At 40.5% G+C, this 15,863-nt stretch overlaps 1 pseudogene; it reads right to left on the reverse strand.

Annotated features, from left to right (window-relative positions):
* Nucleotides 1–2,324: 2,324 nt before the first annotated feature.
* LOC100752969 lies at nt 2,325–3,405 on the reverse strand (annotated as a pseudogene).
* Between the last annotated feature and the right edge of the window lie 12,458 nt (nt 3,406–15,863).

The raw sequence follows: 15,863 nt of genomic DNA on the forward strand, positions 1-15,863 counted from the left end.
GTTATTGGACACACCAGGTCAAGGAAAGGGTGTAACTCTCATAGAAAGAGGGGGCGCTTAGCACTGTAAGAGTGATAAAATAGCCCTACTGACCTGACACCTGACCACCCAGTGTGTACATCAAAGACTGAGCTACAATTCCCAACTGGCCTGAGGGCTTCAGCTTAGCTTGTTCCCTGCTGTTGACACTGCCTTCTTACATGTCCTCTGCCCATCCTCCAGTTGGTTCTCCTGGACCTGCCATCTGACTTCTCTCTCATTCACCTGGATTTAGTCCTGCCTTTTGCCTCTATAGCTGGAAAACTGAGTTCAAATAAGGTAGGGGTTCCAGGTTAGCAAACAGTGGTAACAAAAAGATAATTACTGAAGGGACATAGTGTCATCCTCATTTGTAACATCGTTAAAACTGAGATTAGCACTGTCACTAGGGGATGTACCAAGTGAAATTCTAAGCATTCTAAATAATCAAAATATCAAACTACAAAAGGACTTAAGAAACATATATGAGAGAAAGGTTCAGCTGCTCAGGATACTCAATTGTCAGTGTAGTTGGAGAGGTCATTGAACATTTTTTAAGTCTGTATTGATGTGTTCTGTTTTCAAAGCTGATGTTTGATGTGAGAAATGTGAATCTAAACATACATCTGAAGTTTTGCAATACAGGGACTGGCTGGAATTATCTAGATTGTCTTTTCCTCCAGTTAGAATTGAATCTTTTTAAACTATTTATAGTATGTGTGTCTGTGCCTGCATGCGTGTCTGTACACCACATGTGTGCAGCCCGCTGAGGCCAGTAAAGGAACTGTAGTTACAGGGGGTTGGGAGCTACCTGACAAGGGTTCCAGGACTGAACCTGAGGTTCTCTGTGACACTAGCAATTACTCCTGACTGCCAAGCCATCTCTCCAGCCCTAAGAATGGAATCTTTGGTGTGGTGTTTTTTCTTTCAGTTGATGAAATCATATCATATGGTTTCTTCTTATCTGAGGAAAGACCCTGTAACCAATTCTTAATTTTCAGTTATCATATTTAGAAGTCTCTAATATAGCATATGTCTCTCTTTAATAAAGAACACTCCTGTGAATTTGCCTTAATTAGTTTATAGAACACCAAGTACTTATTTCTAAGGATACAATGGATGCTTTCCAAAAATGATAGACTTGAGAAGAAATCCAAAGCTTTAGACAATTTTAACAAATTATTATTGTTATTTATATAAAAGGCTAAATTTTATAGATAGAATTAAACATTTGTTCATTAAAATGAATTGTAAAATTACTGTGTAGTTGCTCCAAGTAGGAATAATTCTTTGTTTGTTTGTTTGTTTGTTGAGACAAGGTCTCACTGTGAAAACCAGGAAGTAAACCTGGAACTCAGAGATCTGTCTGCCTCCGCCTTCTAAATTCTAGGATTAAAGGCATGTATCACCATTCTCAGCTAGGTCCAATTCTTTTTTTTTTTTTTTTTTTTTGAGTGCTTGACTATGGACATTTGCTTTATTCAATTTGTTACCAAAAGCTGATAAAATGATTGCCCCCACAAATAAGTCAGAAAACATGTTACCTATTTGAAAGAACAATACCATTAGTTACAAAATTTAATTGTAAGAATCAAGCAATAGTTATTGGTCAAACCAATCTACTTTGGTAGCTCTGAAGTGCACAGATGCTAATTTTACACAAAGGTGACAAATACCTACCCAGCTTTCCTGGAACTTCAGAGTCTACATAAACTTGACTTGCATGCATGGCAGAGAGTGGCAGTGCAGTCATCAATAATTAATTCAAAGGCATAATTTTCCAAACAACTTTAGTAACAAATCATAACTTTTTAAATGTCTAAAACTACAAAACTCAAAACAATCTATTTTTCTACCTGAGTTCAAAACAAGTTTTCTTTTTCATATCTAAAGGTAATTCTTAGTATTTGAGGTAAATCTGAATTCACATGACACACTGTTAAACTTTCCCCAAAATTTTGAATCCCTGCTTTAGTGAGGAAGTCTCATATTTCACATATATATGTACATTTTAACTAATGACAACTTCACAAGGTAAATAGGCCTACAATGATACCATGATATGATATGACTCATAATACGAGGAAAAAAGGCACTCATTTATACTGTGTTCCTGCATGTGCAATATGAAACGGGATCCCAGAACCTATGTACATACACAAATCACTATGAATTCAGAAGTGAGGCTCACTTTAAGAAAACCCACTGTATTTTCCTTTGGAGCAGAAGCTGCAAAATAGTGATGTAAAACAAAATGCATGAGTAAAAATAATCCCATCTTAGGCATTAGTCTGTTTTGTTTTGTTTTGTTGACCTATAGTTTCTTTAATGAGTTAACAACTTCACTTCTTGATCCTTCCTCTGCTCTTTACCACAAAACCAAAACCAAACCAAACCAACCAACAACAAAAACTACTAGAACCTTCTTCATGGCTCTTTGGCAATGCTTCCAAATCTTGAACGCAAAAGAAGCTAAGTGAAGAGGATGACAAACTATGTGTGATGTACGGAAAGCAGCCTAAGTAAGAGTGTGAACTGAGAGAGAGGCTGTAAAGAAGTCTGAGCAGGAACCTACCCCAAAGGATAGAAAATAAGAAGCAGGGAGGCATTCCTCCTCTGGCCCTTCTTTCACACACTTTCAAACTCTGAACAGGCAATGACTTAGGAGCTAGAGAACTGAGCAACTGTACAGCAGTGGCTTTAGCTGTCAATGAGTTTCTTTGCTCTTGTATTGGCAATGTCAATCCGATCCTTGTTGGTGTCAGCCTTTTCTGTGATCCTCTGTATTTGCTGGTTCTGAGCATTGATTTCATTGCCCATGTCCAGAGCCATGTTCTTTAGATTGCCTAGGATACTGCCCACTTGAGTCAGGTTCTCCTCCATCTCATCTTCTCTGGCATCGTTGGTTATGTTTGATGTATCCACCGCTGGCTGCTCCTGTGGTTTGCTGAGGCTGTCCATTTGTTACCCAGCCTGGTTGCTTAGATACTACATTGCTAGGTGAGTTGTCTCCACCATGTTGCCTTATAGCTCTTTCCTGACTCAAAGTTCTTCGCCCTATTACAAGGGCAGACACAAAGGCCACAGCACTTGTTGAGCTCTGTTAAAGTCTTGTCTGCCTCTCTCATGTCTTTATTTATTTGGTTCATGCCTTCTTCTATGCAATTTATTTGTTCCCCTTGTTCATCCAGCATAGTGGTCTTGATTCCCGAATCCTGAGACTCAATGGTTAAATCCAGGATTCTCCTTGTACTTTCCAAAGACTCATCAGTAACCTGGTGAGCCTTTAGCTGAATTTCTTCTGATGACAGATTATCCATGGTGAATCAAAACTCTACTGCACACAGGAACAGAAATATGGGTAATCACCAGGTTGCTCCTGCCACTCCTCTCTAGGCCCGGCAGATCCGACACTTCCAGATAGCGGTCCAATTCTTTTTGAAGAAATTTTTTTTCTATTGTTAAGGCAGTGGTTATGCAGCAAGTGAATGTTTTGCTCAGTGGGAAGCTGTATAAAATATATAAAGTAAAACTGATCACAGATTTTCAATGTTTTATTTAGCAAAACAATGAAACAAATTCCTTTTTTAAGACAGATTATTAAGAATGGATCAATGATTAAGAAAAACCTATTGCTGTCAACTGGAAATCAGGGGCCAGTTTTATCTCAGGGTATTGAATTTTGACCTTTACATTTCTTCATTTCTTTTTTTATTCTTTTTCTTTTTTCCTTTTTTTTTTTTTTTTTTTTTGGTTTTTCGAGACAGGGTTTCTCTGTGTAGCTTTGGAGCCTATCCTGGCACTCACTCTGGAGACCAGGCTGGCCTCGAACTCACAGAGATCCGCCTCCCTTTGGCTCCGAGTGCTGGGATTAAAGGAGTGCACCACCAACTGTCGACTTTTACATTTCTAATAACATTGATATCACAGTCAACTTAGTCATAACCATGTCCACTTTCTTTGAGTTCAATTCTCAACATTCCTTCTACAACATACTTTAATCTTCTCATGCTGTTGTCACCCATTTCTATTTTGGAACAATCTCTAACTTACCACACCAAATCCTTTATCATCCAAAGCACTTTCTTGTTTTTTTTTAACCTTTTTTGCCAAAAGTATATCTCATATCTATAACCTTTATCTCTTTTTTTCATTTGATGGTCCCAGTGTGCCTTATAATCATCATACTTATTATTAGTTTACAAACATGTAAAACACTTTTCTTTTTTGGTTTTTCAAGGCAGGGTTTCTCTGTGTGACAGCCATGGCTGTCCTGGAATTTGCTTTGTAGACCTCGAACTCACAAGAGATCCACCTGCCTCTGCCTCCCAGGTACTGGGATCAAAGGTGTGCACCACTTTTTTTTTTAAATTTGAATTAGAAATAAGATTGTTTTAGATGACAATCCCAGTTCCCTTCTCCGTCCTGTCCTCCCCTAACACACCCCCTCCCCAACTAAAACCCTACCTATCACATATTCTTTCTGCTCCCTCTGGATGGTGAGGCCTTCCTTAGGAGAGTTTATCATATCCTTTGCGATAGGGCCTAGGCCCACCTCCGTGTGTCTTGGCTCAGAGAGTATTCCTCTATGTGGAATGGGCTCCCAAAGTCCATACCTGTGCTAGAGATAACTACTGTACTACTTACTACAGGAGGTCCTGAAGATTTCAGAGGTTCCTCAATGAAATCATGTTCCTGGGGTCTGGATCAGTCCCATGCTGGTATCCCAGCTATCAGTCTGGGGAGCAAGAGCTCCCTGATGTTCAGGTCATCTGTTTCTGTGGGTTTCACCAGCCTGGTCTGGTCCCCTTTGCTCTTCACTTATCCTTCTCTGCATCTGGATTCTAGTTCAGTTCATTGATAAGTTGTGGGTGTCGGCTTCTACTTCCACCAGCTGCTGGATGAGGACTATCGGGTGGCATATAAGTCAATCATCAATCTCATTATCAGGGGAGGGCATTTAAGGTAGCCTCTCCTCTGTTGCTTAGATTGTTAGCTGGTGTCATACTTGTAGATCTCCAGACATCTCCCTAGTGCCTGATTTCTCTGTAAACCTAAAATGTCTCCCTCTATTATGGTATCTCCTTTCTTGTTATCTTCTATTCTTCCCCTGACTCAACCTTTCTGCTCCCTCATGTCCTCTGCATCCCTCCTCGTCTCCCCTTCTCATTCTCCTAGCTCTCTCCCCCCTCTTCCCGTGCTCTCAATTTGCTCAGGGGATCTTGACCCTTTCGCTTTCTCCAGGGGGCCATGTATGTCTCTCTTAGGGTCCTCCTTGCTTACTAGCTTCTCTGGCAGTGTGGATTGTAGGCTGGTAATCCTTTATTCTATGTCTAAAATCCACATATGAGTGAGTACATACCATGTTTGTCTTTTTGTGATTGGGTTACCTCGCTTAAAATGGTTTCTTCTAGTTCCATCCATTTTCCTGCAAATTTCAAGATTCCATTGTTTTTTTTCCACTGAGTTGTAATCCATTGTGTAAATGTACCACATTTTCTCTATCCATTCTTCAGTTAAGGGGTATCTAGGCTGCTTCCAGTTTCTGGCTATTACAAATAGTGCTACTATGAACATCTTTGAATAGATGTCCTTGTATGAATGTGCTTCTTTTGGGATATATGCCTAAGAGTGGAATTGCTGGATCTTGTGGTAGACTGATTCCCATTTTCTTGAGGGGTTGCCAAACTGATTTCCAAAGTGACTGTACAAGTTGGCACTCCCACCAGCAGTGGGGAAGTGTTCCCCTTTCTCCACATCCTCTACAGCATAAACTGTCATTGGTGTTTTTGATTTTGGCCATTCTGACAGGAGTAAGATGGTATCTCAGAGTTGGTTTTTTTGTTTGGTTGGTTGATTTTTTGAGACAGGGTTTCTCTGTGTAGCTTTGGAGCTTATCCTGGCACTCACTCTGAAGACCAGGCTGACCTCAAACTCACAGAGATCCGCCTGCCTCTGCCTCCCGAGTACTGGGATTAAAGGTGTGCGCCACCAATGCCTGGCCTCATAATTGTTTTGATTTGCGTTTCTCTGATGGCTAAGGATGTTGAACACTTTCTTATGTGTCTTTCAGCCATTTTAGATTCCTCTATTGAGAATTGTCTATTTAGTTTTATACCGCGCTTTTTAATTGGATTGTTTGGTGTTTTGGAGACTAGCTTCTTGAGTTCTTTGTATATTTTGGAGATCAACCCTTTGTCAGATGTGGGGTTGATGAATATCTTTTCCCAGTCTGTGGGCTGCCATTTTGTCTCGTTGACTGTGTCCTTTGCCTTACAGAAGCTTCTCAGTTTCAGGAGGTCCCATTTATCAATTGTTGATCTCAGTGTCTATGCTACTGGTATAATGTTCAGGAAGCAGTCTCCTGTATCAATTAATTCAAGGGTATTTCCCACTTTCTCTTCTAATAGGGTTAGTGTGGCTGGGTTTATGTTGAGGTCTTTGATCTATTTTGAGTTATGTTTTGTGCATGGTGATAGGCTTGTGTCTATCTGTAGTCTTCTACATGTCCGCATCCAGTTATGCCAGCACCATTTGTTGAAGATGTTCTCTTTGTTCCAGTGTATAAATTTGGATTGTTTGTCAAAAATCAGGTGTTTGTAGGTGTGTGGGTTAATATCATGGCTTTCAAGTCTATCCCATTGGTCTACCTGTCTATTTTTGTGCCAATACCAAGCTGTTTTCAGGACTATAGCTTTGTAATAGAGCTTGAAATCAGGGATGGTGATGCCTCTGGAAGTTCTTATATTGCACAGGGTTGTTTTGGCTATCCTGGGTCTTTTGTTTTTCCATATGAAGCTGAGAATTGTTCTTTCAAGGTCTGTGAAGAATTGTGTTGGGATTTTGATGGAGATTGCACTGAATCTGTAGATTGCTTTTGGCAAGATTGTCATTTTTACTATGTTGATCCTACCTATCCAAGAACCACCACTTTTTAAAAAAAAAAAAACAAAATACATTCTAAATAAAAGCCTAGGAAGATGTACCTGGAACAAAGAAAACATGTATATTATACCTTAAATAGAGAACAAGTAAAACATATAGTCTTATGTTTTCTTAACAAGTTTAACTATTAAAGATTTAAGTCATTATAATTCTCATTTTGAAATTGCTTATATTAAAAAGCAGTCCCTTTTCATTTGGGCTTATGAGGCATTCAAAGCAGGACAGGCTTTGGAGTTTCTGCCTGCACTCCTTATAACAGCAGAGCCTACATGACAGAAATCACTTAGTGGAAGTAAAGGCTGCATTTTGGGCAGGAGCAATTATCTCCCAAAAATCAGTTTCTCTGTCAAGCAAGAGGAACTGTTTGGATTATCTTGTAAAACCAGAATTCATTCACGGATCATGGAGATAACACCTTGATCAGAACAGCCTAATCTCTCTCTCTCTCTCTCTCTCTCCCTCTCTCTCTCTCTCTCTCTCTCTGTCATACACACGCGCGCGCGCGTGCGCACACACACACACACACACACACTGTTACCTAGACAGAGTTTCTCTTGTGTAGCTAGCTGCCCTGAGACTTGCTCTATAGACCAGTCTAGTATCGAACGCAGAATCCACCTTCCAAGTGCTGGGATTACATGCACCACCACACCCAGCTTCATATTTTATCTTATAAAAGAAAATAAAAAATATTGGACAATGGAAAGACCCTCCATGCTCCTGAATCGGCAGAATTAATGCTGTAAAAATGGCTATATTTCTAAAATTAATCTACAGATCTAATGCAATAAAAACAAAAAATTTGATGTGCAATAGTGTTTCTGCCTTCATGTATGTCTGTGTGAGGGTGCCAGATCCTGTGGAACTGAGTTGTAAACTGCCATGTGAATGCTGAGATCAGGCAGTGGTGACACACACCTTTAATCCTAGCAGCCATAGAGCTAGGCAATGGTGGTACACACCTTTAAGCTGTAATCCAGGACTAGAAAACAGGATGCATCTGTGGTTATCAACTCACAGAGACCCCATGGGGGCTGGGGTCCAACATCTCTCCCAATGTTTTACAACCTCCTGAACAGCACCCCCTGCTAGAGACCAAAAATTCAGAGACTTGAGATGATGTGAAACCCTGAGGAGGACATTTGGATTTTAATAACAGCAGCAGTAACAACAAGAATGGGCTCAGTCAGCTTTGGGATAGCCTCGGTTAGAGACATAATTACAGACTAGATAGTGAACATACAGGCAGGCCTTTTCAAGGACCTTTTCACTTAGACCCTCAAATTCTCTAATGACTCTAACTACTGCAGACCTCTTCATCTCCACACTTATGATATGCAATTCCTGTTCCTTATACTCATATTTATGGGCATCAAAGGATAATAGCCTGTCTATGACCTTGTGATGTTGTGAGGAAATTGCTGTCTCTCAAGATTCCCTGGAACATGTTTTGTCTCATGAGTGGCATGGTGGCAGGGGAAGACTCTTAATATGGTAGGGGAATTTATAACCACAGGGAAAGGCTGAGGGAAGTAACAAAGCAGGTGGGTATACTCCAAGCACATAGCAAAATCAAATTCCTGATCTTTTTTTTTTATGAGGCTTTATTGTAATTTAAGGAGCTAACCCCATGTTAGCTCGGGTCTTTCACCTACCCGCCATGGCGGATGGCTAGCAAAGACCAAATTCCTTATCTTTTACAGCTAGTATATACTAATAAAAGTTAAGGTAAAGAAATAAACCTTAACTGTATAAAATGTCAAAGATAAATGGATAGATAACAGAAAATTGTTGATCATAAAATAAACTGAAGTTCTTGCACAAACTAAATCTAAAACAAACAGTAAGTGAAAATTTAAGCATAAACCCAACCCACTGGTAAGCACACTCACTATGTTCAGGTCAGTGGTGATCACAGATGTTTAATTCCAAAGACAGAATAAAAAATAAAGCTCTCAGAATGAAAGTCTTGAATCAAATCCTCTGTAGTCAAACAACAGCTTCACTGCAGCATAAGGACAAGATCCAGGCCCAGTTGGTGCCTTATATGGGTGAACCACACTCATTCCTCACAATGGCTCCTTATGAGGCCACTGAGCCATGGACCAGTCACAGCTAGCCAAAATCCATCATAGTGTTTGAGTTCTTTGCTCATGGCTCCTCCCAAATCAATGCCAAGGGCCAACTTAAGAGAGTCATAGGTGGGGCTATTGAGATGGCTCATCAGTTAAGATCACTGGCTGCTCTTCCATAGGACCAGGATTCAATTCTCAGCACTCACATGGCAGTTTACAACTTAGTTCCACAGGATCTGGCACCCTCACACAGACATACATGAAGGCAGAAACACTATTGCACATCAAATATTTTAAAATCTCAAAAAAAAAAAAGAAGGGTAGAGGTTATTTTGGCTCAGGCTTTCTGAGGACCAGGCACAGTATGTCGGTGGATTGCTGGTGGCACTGGCAGTAGGGCATGAGGCAACTGCTTTTACTGCACTGACATCTCCCAGGTTTCCTAAGATTTCATTTCTTCAGCCAGGCCACACGTCCAAAGGTTCCCTGGCTTCTCAGTGCAGGCCATGTCACATTCAAGTCATACTAAAGATATTTTCCACTTAATAATAGTGAGCAATAGAACAATGATAGTATAGACCCAGGAAATTTTGCTTCTTTGCGTTATGGACACAGGCATTTACTAGCTAGAAACTGAACTGAAATTACATCACCACCCTTGGGGCTTATGCCCTAAAATTCTGTAACTGTATTTGGTTTTTACAGTCCTTACCATCTCAGCCCTGAGGATAACCAAACCCTTTGGCTTTAAGCTTCTTCTCCTGGTTTAAAGGACTGTAGTTGCTTACTGACACTGAGATGCTTTCCAGAGGTGTCTCAAAGTTTTGGGACCCGAGTGGAAGCAGCTTCATCAGAACTTCCTCCTAAGACCCTTGTCATTTGTCTCATTAAAAAAACCCTAGAGCTCAGACACTGTGGTTGATATGAAGAGAAACTTGTAAAACAAGAGGCCTATAACTAAAAGAGTGTTCTTGGTATGAGCATGCAGGATGCAGAGATGTTCCCTTGTTCTCTAACATAAGCCTTGTGAAGGAATGGACTTGCTAACAAAGAGAGAACAAATAGGCGAAGAGCAAAAGCTTCCTTCTTCCAAGTGTTTACATAGACTTTCAGCAGAAGGTGTGGCCCAGATTATATCTGGATTAAATGTCTGCATTAAAGGTGTGTCTTCCCACCCTAAGATCTGTATTGAAGGTGTACATTTCTAGCTCAAATTATCTGGATTAAAGGTGTGTCTTCCCAGATGAAAAGATCTAGATTGGATGTAGTCAAGTTGACAACCGAGAACAGCCATCACAAATCCACATGACACATAATCATATCTCTTTTTGTCGTGATTAATTCTAAAGGAAAACAATAACCAGATGATAATAATGCCTAAACACGATATAACTATCCCTCATACAACCAAAACCACATTATAAATTTAGAATAGCTGGGAAGACACAACCTTTAATCCAGATAGAATCTGGACCATACCTTCTGCTGGAAGCTTATACATAAAGACATGAAAGAAGAAAGCTTTTGCTTTTGGCCTACTCTATTGCTAACCTCCCATACCTGTACACTGGCCAGTCTGAACTGTACACTTCTTCACATGGTACATTTTGCATGCAGAAAACTACACACAAAGAAATAGGCTCGGCCGGGCGTTGGTGGTGCACGCCTTTAATCCCAGCACTCGGGAGCCAGAGGCAGGCAGATCTCTGTGAGTTCGAGGCCAGCCTGGTTTCCAGAGCGACTGCCATGATAGGCTCCGAAGCTACACAGAGAAACCCTGTCTCAAAAAACCAAAAAAGAAATAGGCTCTAACTGTAAAAGCACGTCTCTCACTTGGAGAGTATTGCAGCTCATAACCCTTCATTGGGGTGTTACTCCAGTTACTGCCAATCCTCTTGTAGTATGCTCAACAAACGTTTTCTATTCTGGTCTACAGGATAGACTCATTTAGTGCCTGCCAAGACAATTGCTTCCCAGCTACTGTATTTATAACTGCTTACCTGGTCTACTACAAAAACAGGGCCAAGGTTCATCATAGTGTTGGTATATTTAAACATGTTTCATATAAAGGATTTGTATCTGTTTCACCTGATGTGTAATTTTAAATAAAGAAAGATGAGCAATATGTCTGGATGGAAAATGTTTTCCTCTCTAGTGCTGGAAAATAAAAGGCATGTAAATTTATCCTGCTGTGGTTTGAATGTGCAATGCCCCCATAGGCTCACATGTTTAAACACTCGGCCTCAGTTATGAGACAGACTCAAAGTGGGACTTATCTAGAGGATCTGGTCACTTTGACTTTTCTTAGCTCAGTCCTTCATCTGATTCCTGACTGCAGAGTGGCATGACAAGCTGTCTTATTTCTTGTTTCCATGCCTTTTCCACCCTGATGGGCAGTATCCACTGGAACTGTTAGCTGGAAAAAAAAAACCCTTCCTTCCTAAGTTGTTGTTTTGACTGGCTAGTGTTTTATCATAGCAATGAGAAATATAAGTAATACATATCCCTTGATATTAATAGTGTATGCTAAATTTTATTTATTCCATTAATTTGTTTATTTATTTGCTTGTTTATTTATAGACATGGCCTCCCTATATAGCCCTGGCTGTCCTGAAACTTACTATATAGACCAGGCTAGCCTCATACTTACTGAGCTATATGCCTTCCTCTGCCTCCTGAGTGATGGCATTAAAAGGATGTGCCACCATACCTAGTTTATGCTAAATTTTAACCAAAAAGATTGTCTGATCCCATGCAGTTTAGAATAGGAACTAGAATGCTAATAAGATCAACTTCTCACTTTATAGATCCACAGACTGGGACTTATGGCAAAAATCCTATGAGCAACTCCCAGCAACAATTCCTGGAGGTTCATTTCTTACTGATGCAGACCTTTGAGAATGCTGGGACATTTTCCAGCCTAGATGTGTGTGACTTAAGGCCTCAGGTTCCAGACAATCAATGGCCACCAAAAGTTAAAAATAGCAACAGTGGCTCTTGAGTTCATTGTCCATGTTAATGATTAAACATATAGACTGACACAGAAAAAAGAAAACAAAGAGGACGTCACTAAGATAAAAGAGAAATTAAAGAAAATTGAAAGAATTCTCCAAGGTGTAAATATTTATTGCAGAAACAAACAAGCAGAATCTGTAGGAGGATCCTTGAAGCAGTATTTGCTATGAGGTGAATTATGAATGGAACCGGGCAAAGACTTAGGTAATTTCTATTGAGATTGCATAGTTCTCTGAGCCCATTGAAGAGCCCCACACCCTGTATGTTTCCCTGGTACTACTGGGGAGATGATCTTATACTATTCATGAACTACTCATCCAATTGGGGTGGTCACACATACATCCAAGTTTCACTATGTCCATCTTTGCCATCTGCTTTGCTGCCACTGAGTCCATAGCTATTCACTGATCTTCAGGTACTGAAGGTCACTGACCTTGGATGGTGTATTGCTGGCTGACACTCAAACCATGCCTTTCTTGTTCTCACAATAATGTGGCCAATGGAACCTGTGCCTGGCATTGCAAACCTATCAAAAACCATATGCTCCAGTAGGAAAGCTGTTACTGTTGCTTTTCTAAATGGATATGATGTGCACATCAGATTGCTTTCTACATAATTATGTTTATATTGGGAGATTATTGTTGATGTCTGCTCTAATCTAAAAAGAGGCTTCTTTTTCAGTGGGTAACTTCGGAGACTCAATTGATCAAAGTGATGCGAATCAGTGGCTGTTGATTTTTGCTCTACATAAGACATCTACATCATCCTCTCCAAGGCTAGGAAACATCATAGAGGAGGGAGCAGAAAGGATGTAAAACCAGAGAAAAAGGTGAAGAGTGTTACAAAATGCTGCCATGAAGTCCCACCAGCCCCCGAGGATTGATAGACTGTTAATGATTGCTGGGAGAGAGATATTTTTTTTTCCTATGGAAAAGTGCCCATGCCCCTGTAAGCCACTCTAATTTAAACCCATTAGGTCACAAGATAAAAAGTCAGGAAAGTAGAATTGGTAGAGGAAGAGACCAGCAGGAAGGGAAGGTGGACAACAGAGTAAGGGGGGTGGTGAATATGATCAAAATATATTATGTACATATATAGAAAATATAAAAATGAAATTCATAATTAAGCCTAGTTAATATATGCTAATAAAAACATTTGAAAAATTTAAAAGTGGGGCTGGAGAGAGCTTAGCATTTAAAAGCACTGGCTGCTCTTCCAGACACCCTGGTTCAGTTATCAGCACCCACACAGACTTATCACAGCCTCTATAAATCTAGTCCCAGAGCCTCCTCTGGCTTCCAAGGGCACTGCATACACATGGTGAACACATACACATCCAGGCAAAACACCTATACCCATAAAATTTTAAAAATTAAAAAGTATTTTAAAACCTTGGCATATAAATGTTCATGCAGTATTTGCATTTTGATAGCAGACAATGGGACAATGACCCACTTACAAGTTTAAAGTTTAAGTCTGACCCATTCAAACCAACAATGGTAAAAATCATTCCTTTTCTAGAACTGGTCAAGTCATGGCCATATAATATGTTCCACGAAATATTTGGACTAGGTAAACAAAAAAATTATTGCCCATCTTCAGGCCATGCTAATGGGAACAGTGTGCATGGTGTCACACAAGGATAGTGGAGACAGGAAAAGCAAGGTCATCCTCAGCTACATAATGAGTCTGAGGTCAGTCTTGTCACAAGAAATAAAGTGAAACAAAATAAAACCTAGTAAGGGGCATCCTTTATTTACTTGATGACTATGGCATCACACTCCGTTAGATATTAGCTGCTAGGTCTGAAAATGTAATTGTTAAAATTATAGCGTAGATGTTTAGTGGAACAATAGATGTTTGGTGGGATAATGGGGTAGAGGTAAATTTATTCAAATTGAACATTCACACAGAGGGGCTGCATCAGAATACAGTGGGCAAAATAAAATTACAGAAAACATAAAGAATAATTTAAACCAAGAATGGTGACACATGCCTCCAATCCTAGCACTCAGAAAAACAAATCCAAGGTTAGCCCAGGCTACATAGTGCACATGAGGCCAGTGTGGGCTGTAGAGTGAGACACTATCTCAAAAATTGAAATTAAATAAACAGAGAGGGGCCTGAAGAGATGGCTTAGAAGCTAAGAACCTGGCAGTTTTTCCAAATGGCCTGGGTCCACTTTCCAGCACCCACATGGTGAATCTAACTGTCTATAACTCCAATTCCAGAGGATCCAACGCTGTCTTTTGACCTCTGTGGGTACTGCACAATGTACATGCATGTAGACAAAACATCCATAAACATTATATATAGATATAGATATCTTAAAAATAAACAGACATCCCAAAAGATAAAGGATGGGTGGGGATATAGCTCAGTTGTTAGGGTTCTTGCCTGACATGCATGAATCCCTGGGTTTTATCTTCATCCCTGCATAAACCAGACAAGTTGGAATACACCTGTAATTTCAGTACATGAGAGTTAGGGGCAAAACTAAGTCAGAAAACATTTGATAGGCAGCCTCCTTGTTGGAGGTAATTATTTGTAGCATCTGATAATTGATTTTTAAAATCTCTTGTGTGCACTGGGAAGTGGTGGCACACACCTTTAATCCAAGCACTTGGGAGGCAGAGGCAGGCGGATCTCTGTGAGTTTGAGGCCAGCCTGATCTCCAGAGCGAGTGCCAGGATAGGCTCCAAAGCTACACAGAGAAACCCTGTCTCAAGAAAAAAAAAAAAGAAAAGAAAAATGAATTTAAGTCTGGGTGGCCCTGTTACATACATATTCAAGTACCTCTCACCCATTAGGGGACTCTGCAGCTATCCAAACATGAAACAAGTACAAGGGATCAATTTTCCCCCTTTATTTATTTAGCTAGTTATACAGAAGGTCTCTTATAGCCCAGGCTAGCACCAAACTCACCATGTAGCAGAGGATAACCTTGAATTTCTAATCCCTCTGTACCTACCTCTCAAGTGCTAAGACTGTGAGAGTTCACCACCATACCTGGTCTTACACAGTCCTGAGCACCAAACTCAGGGCTTCATTCATGCTAGACATCACTTAACCAACTGAACTACATGCCCAGCCCAAACAAAATAGTTTCTAGCATGAATCATGAATAATGAAGGTGAGGATTCACAATCCACAACAACCTGAACTGTGGCCTGTCCCATGCTTGCTTACTGGGCCAAGGTTACCTGATATGGCCAGTTAAGGAATTGAGCCAGGCTGGTTGGAGGGGCCATTGCAAAACCGAGGTGGTGACAATTTTCTTGAGAGCAATCAGACTTGTCATACCCTTATCAGAAACAGAATATAGGGGCTATTGCCAGGATTAATGCCATTGTAGTTGCCAGGATACAATGACTTTTGCAAGCTATGCAAGGAATACAAGATTAATGCCTAAAACCAACTGTCCTGTCAAGCTTCCGGGACTTCTAAGGGAACATACACAGAAACACAAGTGGCCCAAACACTTCACTGCCCGAGGGAGTGCATCAGTCTCCTGGGAGCTGAAGGGCACAATGTGCCAGGAGCCAAGGACTCTAACCTGAAAAACCTGACTTATGCCTCAGTGGCCATTGCTGTCTCTACAGTTAGAAAGACAAAGAATGACTATCTTAAGAAAGTGCAGCATGAGGTAGGTAGAAAAAGTTGGAATCCTGGGTCATCTGAATGGACTATTGCACAGGGTATGGGCGAGGTGGGTAGGATTGCAGGGGGCCTGGCAGCTCTGGGTTGCTGATTTTGTCCAAGGTGGACAGGAAATGATCAGGGTAGGACTTGAGTTCTGTGTATGTTTTG

Source organism: Cricetulus griseus, chromosome 3 (assembly GCF_003668045.3).
Source record: "Cricetulus griseus strain 17A/GY chromosome 3, alternate assembly CriGri-PICRH-1.0, whole genome shotgun sequence".
In the NCBI taxonomy this organism is placed as follows: Eukaryota; Metazoa; Chordata; class Mammalia; order Rodentia; family Cricetidae; genus Cricetulus; species Cricetulus griseus.